Below are 6,410 nucleotides of genomic sequence, written 5' to 3' on the forward strand. Positions count from 1 at the left end.
TAGTTGATTCAAAAAGAAAACTTGTATATATGTGTGTTTCCTTATGTAGTTGTCACATGAGGACCTTTAATTTGTGACTTGAGAAAAAGTCCTTGTATTTGGGTCCCCTGTGAAGAATAAGTCTGTTTCTTCCTGCCTTTCTAAGCCATCATGATGATGTTACACAATGGGGGGCCTACAAGGATTTTTTTTCTCAAGTTCCAAGGTAGAGGTCCTCATTCTACATATGTGACAACTATGTAAGGAGACACACGTGTATACATAATTTTCTTTTTAGTATTCTCACCAATAGCGTAGAAGAGTTGTAGCTGTGCAACATCTTGCCCACCTTTGATATTCCAAGTGTTTTATTTTTTTTCCTTTGCATTTATTTTTTTATTTTTTTATTGTTGGGGATTCATTGAGGGTACAATAAGCCAGGTTACACTGATTGCAATTGTTAGATAAAGTCCCTCTTGCAATCATGTCTTGCCCCCATAAAATGTGACACACACCAAGGCCCCACCCCCCTCCCTCCGTCCCTCTTTCTGCTTCCCTCCCCCATAACCTTAATTGTTATTAATCGTCCTCATATCAAAATTGAGTACATAGGATTCATCCTTCTCCATTCTTGTGATGCTTTACTAAGAATAATGTCTTCCACTTCAAGTGTTTTTATTTTTAATCACTTTAATAGGTGTGTAGTGACTTCATTGTGTTATTAATTTGTATTTCTCTACTGAATAACTAATATCCTTCCATGTAGCTTTTTGAAAATAATTTGTATCTCTTTATTGGTGAAGTACTTGTTCATATCATTGCTCATTTTTTTATAGACTGTTTTCTTAAACTGTGTTTTGAGGGTTCTTTATATATTCTAGGTATGTTTTCAACTAGATACGTGGTTAGCAAATAATTTTTTTCCCCAGTTTGGGTTGTCTTTTCATTTTCTGTATAGTATATTCTGCAAAGCAGACTTTCTTAAATAAAGTTCAATTTATTAAATATTTTTTGTTTTTTAGATTATGCTACTTATGTCATATCTAAGAATGTTTTGCTCAATTAAGGGTCACAAATATTTGCTCCTATGTTTTCTTCTGGAAGTCTTGTAACTTCTAGGCTTTACATTTATGTTTCTGATACATTTTAGATTAATTTTGTACATGGAGTGATATATTTTTTTTTTCTTTTTATTGTTGGGGATTCATTGAGGGTACAATAAGCCAGGTTACACTGATTGCAATTGTTAGGTAAAGTCCCTCTTGCAATCATGTCTTTCCCCCATAAAGTGTGAAACACACCAAGGCCCCACCCACCTCCCTCCTTCCCTCTTTCTGTTTCCCCCCCCATAACCATAATTGTCATTAAATGACCTCATATCAAAATTGAGTACATAGGATTCAAGCTTCTCCATTCTTGTGATGCTTTACTAAGAATAATGTCTTCCACGTCCATCCAGGTTAATACGAAGGATGTAAAGTCTCCATTATTTTTAATGGCTGAATAGTATTCCATGGTATACATATACCACAGCTTGGTAATCCATTCCTGGGTTGGTGGGCATTGAGGCTGTTTCCACATTTTGGCGATTGTATGTTGAGCTGCTATAAACAGTCTAGTACAAGTGTCCTTATGATAAAAGGATTTCTTTCCTTCTGGGTAGATGCCCAGTAATGGGATTGCAGGATCAAATGGGAGGTCTAGCTTGAGTGCTTTGAGGTTTCTCCATACTTCCTTCCAGAAAGGTTGTACTAGTTTGCAATCCCACCAGCAGTGTAAAAGTGTTCCCTTCTCTCCACATCCACGCCAGCATCTGCAGTTTTGAGATTTTGTGATGTGGGCCATTCTCACTGGGGTTAGATGATACCTCAGGGTTGTTTTGATTTGCATTTCTCTAATATATAGAGATGATGAACATTTTTTCATGTGTTTGTTAGCCATTCGTCTGTCGTCTTTAGAGAAAGTTCTGTTCATGTCTCTTGCCCATTGATATATGGGATTGTTGGCTTTTTTCATGTGGATTAATTTGAGTTCTCTATAGATCCTAGTTATCAAGCTTTTGTCTGATTGAAAATATGCAAATATCCTTTCCCATTGTGTAGGCTGTCTCCTTGCTTTGGTTATTGTGTCCTTAGCTGTACAGAAGCTTTTCAGTTTAATGAAGTCCCATTTGTTTATTTTTGTTGTTGTTGCAATTGCCATGGCAGTCTTCTTCATGAAGTCTTTCCCCAGGCCAATATCTTCCAGTGTTTTTCCTATGCTTTCTGTGAGGATTTTTATTGTTTCATGCCTTAAATTTAAGTCCTTTATCCATCTTGAATCAATTTTTGTGAGTGGGGAAAGGTGTGGGTCCAGTTTCAGTCTTTTACATGTAGACATCCAGTTCTCCCAACACCATTTATTGAATAGGGAGTCTTTCCCCCAAGGTATGTTCTTGTTTGGTTTATCAAAGATTAGGTGGTTGTAAGATGTTACTTTCATTTCTTGGTTTTTAATTCGATTCCAAGTGTCTATGTCTCTGTTTTTGTGCCAGTACCATGCTGTCTTGAGCACTATGGCTTTGTAGTACAGACTAAAATCTGGTATGCTGATGCCCCCAGCTTTATTTTTGTTACAGAGAACTGCCTTAGCTATACGGGTTTTTTTCCGGTTCCATACAAAACGCAGAATCATTTTTTCCAAATCTTGAAAGTACGATGTTGGTATTTGATAGGAATGGCATTGAATAGGTAGATTGCTTTGGGAAGTATAGACATTTTAACAATGTTGATTCTTCCCGTCCATGAGCATGGTATGTTCTTCCATTTGTTAATATCCTCTGCTATTTCCTTTCTGAGGATTTCATAGTTTTCTTTATAGAGGTCCTTCACCTCCTTCGTTAGGTATATTACTAGGTATTTCATTTTCTTTGAAACTATGGTGAAGGGAGTTGTGTCCTTAATTAGCTTCTCATCTTGACTGTTATTGGTGTACACAAAGGCTACTGACTTGTGGACATTGATTTTATATCCTGAAACATTACTGTATTTTTTGATGACTTCTAGGAGTCTTGTGGTTGAGTCTTTGGGGTTCTGTAAGTATAAGATCATGTCATCAGCAAAGAGGGAGAGTTTGACCTCCTCTGCTCCCATTTGGATTCCCTTTATTTCCTTGTCTTGTCTAATTGTATTGGCTAGAACTTCCAGCACTACGTTGAATAGTAAAGGTGACAGAGGACAACCTTGTCTGGTTCCAGTTCTCAGGGGAAAAGCTTTCAGTTTTACTCCATTCAGTAAAATATTGGCTGTGGGTTTGTCATAGATAGCTTCAATCAGTTTTCGAAATGTGCCACCTATGACTATACTCTTCAATGTTCTGATTAGAAAAGGATGCTGGATTTTATCAAATGCTTTTTCTGCATCTATTGAGAGGATCATGTGATCTTTATTTTTGCCTCTGTTAATATGGTGGATAATGTTTATGGACTTGCGTATATTAAACCAGCCTTGCATCCCTGGGATAAAGCCTACTTGATCATGATGAATGACTTTTTTGATGATAAGCTGTAATCTATTGGCTAGGATTTTGTTGAGAATTTTTGCGTCTATATTCATGAGTAAGATTGGTCTGGAATTCTCCTTTTTGTTTGGGTCTTTTCCTGGTTTTGGTATCGGGGTGATGTTTGCTTCATAGAATGTGTTGGGGAAGATTCCTTCTTCCTCAATTTTTTGGAATAATTTCTGCAGTACAGGAATAAGCTCTTCCTTGAAGGTTTGATAGAATTCTGGTGTGAAGCCATCTGGACCAGGGCATTTTTTGGTTGGAAGCTTTTTTATTGTTTCTTTGATCTCAGTGCTTGAAATTGGTCTGTTCAGGAGCTCTATTTCTTCCTGGCTGAGTCTAGGGAGAGGGTGTGATTCCCAATATTGATCCATTTCTTTCACATTGTCAAATTTCTGGGCATAGAGTTTCTGGTAGTATTCAGAGATGATCTCTTGTATCTCTGTGGGATCAGTTGTTATTTCCCCTTTATCATTTCTGATTGAGGTTACTAGAGATTTTACTTTTCTATTCCTCGTTAGTCTGGCCAATGGTTTATCTATTTTATTAATTTTTTCAAAAAACCAACTCCTTGTTTCATTAATTTTCTGAATAATTCTTTTGTTTTCAATTTCATTGATCTCTGATTTGGTTTTGGAGATTTCTTTTCTTCTACTGAGTTTAGGCTTAGATTGTTCTTCTTATTCCAATTCCATAAGATCTCTTGTGAGATTGTTGATGTGCTCTCTTTCTGTTTTTCAAATGTAGGCATCTAAAGCAATGAATTTTCCTCTCAAAACTGCTTTTGCAGTATCCCACAGGTTTTGGTAGCTTGTGTCTTCATTGTTGTTATGCTCAAGGAAGTTAATGATTTCCTGTTTTATTTCTTCCTGCACCTATCTGTTATTCAACAGAAGATTGTTTAATTTCCATGTCTTTGGGTGGGGTCGAGCATTTTTGTTAGAGTTGAGTTCCACCTTTAGTGCCTTATGGTCTGAGAAGATACAAGGTAAATTTTCAATTCTTTTGATTTTGTTGATATTTGTTTTGTGTCCCAGGATATGATCAATTTTGGAGAATGTTCCCTGGGGTGCTGAGAAGAATGTATACTCTTTATCTTTGGGGTGGAGTGTTCTATATGCGTCTATCAAGCACAGTTGTTCTAGGGTCTCATTTAAGTCTCTTATATCCTTGTTTAATTTCTGTTTAGAGGATCTGTCCAGCTCCGTAAGAGGAGTGTTAAGGTCCCCTGTTATTATGGTATTATCAGATATCATATTGCTCAGACTGAGTAAGGTCTGTTTCAAGAATCTGGGAGCATTTAAATTGGGTGCATAGATATTTAGAATTGAAATGTCTTCTTGTTGTATTTATCCCTTGACCAATATAAAGTGACTGTCTTTGTCTTTTTTAACTTTAGTTGCTTTAAATCCACATGTATCTGAAAATAAGATTGCAACTCCTCTTTTCTTCTGAATTCCATTTGCCTGAAAAATTGTCTTCCAACCCTTGACTCGGAGCTTTAATTTGTCTTTTGAAGCCAAGTGTTTTTCTTGCAGACAGCAAATGGATGGTTGTGTGTTTAATCCAGTCAGCCAACCTATGTCTCTTCAGTGGGGAATTCAAGCCATTAACATTTATTGAGATAATTGATAAGTGTGGTACTATTCTATTCGTCTTATTTTGTGAGAGTCCATTGCTTAGTTTTATCTTTTGCATCAGTGTGGAGGTTAGGTTCTGTCCTTTAATTTCTGAGTTCTTACTTTGCTGCTGATCCATTGTGGTGGTCAGTGTGCAGAACAGGTTGAAGTATTTCCTGTAGAGCTGGTCTTGTTGTGGCGAATTTCCTCAATGTTTGTATATCCGTAAATGATTTGAATTCTCCGTCAATTTTGAAGCTTAGCTTAGCAGGGTACAGAATTCTGGGCTGGAAATTGTTCTGTTTAAGTAGATTAAAGGTAGATGACCATTGTCTTCTTGCCTGGAAAGTTTCATTAGAGAAGTCTGCGGTCACTCTGATGGATTTGCCCCTGTAGGTCAACTGGCGCTTACTCCTGGCAGCTTGCAGAATCTTTTCTTTTGTCTTGACTTTGGACAGGTTCATCACAATGTGTCTTGGAGAAGCTCGGTTAGAGTTGAGGCGACCTGGGGTCCGATATCCCTCTGAAAGCAGTGTGTCAGAATCTTTGGTGATATTTGGGAAATTTTCTTTTATAATATTCTCTAGTATGGCTTCCATTCCTCTGGGGCATTCTTCTTCCCCTTCTGGGATTACTATAACTCATATGTTGAAACGCTTCATAAAGTCCCATAATTCTGACAGTGAACGTTCTGGTTTCTCTCTCTTCTTTTCTGCCTCTTTTACTATCTGAATTATCTCAAAAACTTTGTCTTCTCCCTCTGAAATTCTTTCTTCTGCATGGTCTAACCTATTGCTGATACTTTCCATTGCATCTTTAAGTTCCCTAATTGACTGTTTCAGTTCCTTCAGCTCTGCAATATCCTTTTTATATTCTTCATATCGTTCATCTCTTATTTGATTCTGTTTTTGAATTTCCTTTTGGTTATTTTTCCCCTTTATTTGTAGTTTCCTTCATTGTTGCCATGATTTCTTTCATTGTTTGCAACATGTGTATTCTAAATTCCCTTTCTGTCATTCCTAACACTTCTGTATAGGTGGAATCCTCTGCAGTAGCTACCTCATGGTCCCTTGGCAGGGTTGTTCTGGACTGGTTCTTCATGTTGCCTGGAGTTTTCTGCTGATTCTTCCTCATGGGTGATTTCTTTTATCTGTTTCCTTGCCCTAATTTTCCTTTCACTTCCTCTTGCTCTTTAAGTTCTCGTGCCTGTGGACTAAGGGTTACAGGACCAGAAGGGTGAGAAGGTTGAAGAGCAAAAAAGGGATGAAAGAA

This window comes from Nycticebus coucang, chromosome 1 (genome assembly GCF_027406575.1).
Source record: "Nycticebus coucang isolate mNycCou1 chromosome 1, mNycCou1.pri, whole genome shotgun sequence".
Taxonomy (NCBI): Eukaryota; Metazoa; Chordata; class Mammalia; order Primates; family Lorisidae; genus Nycticebus; species Nycticebus coucang.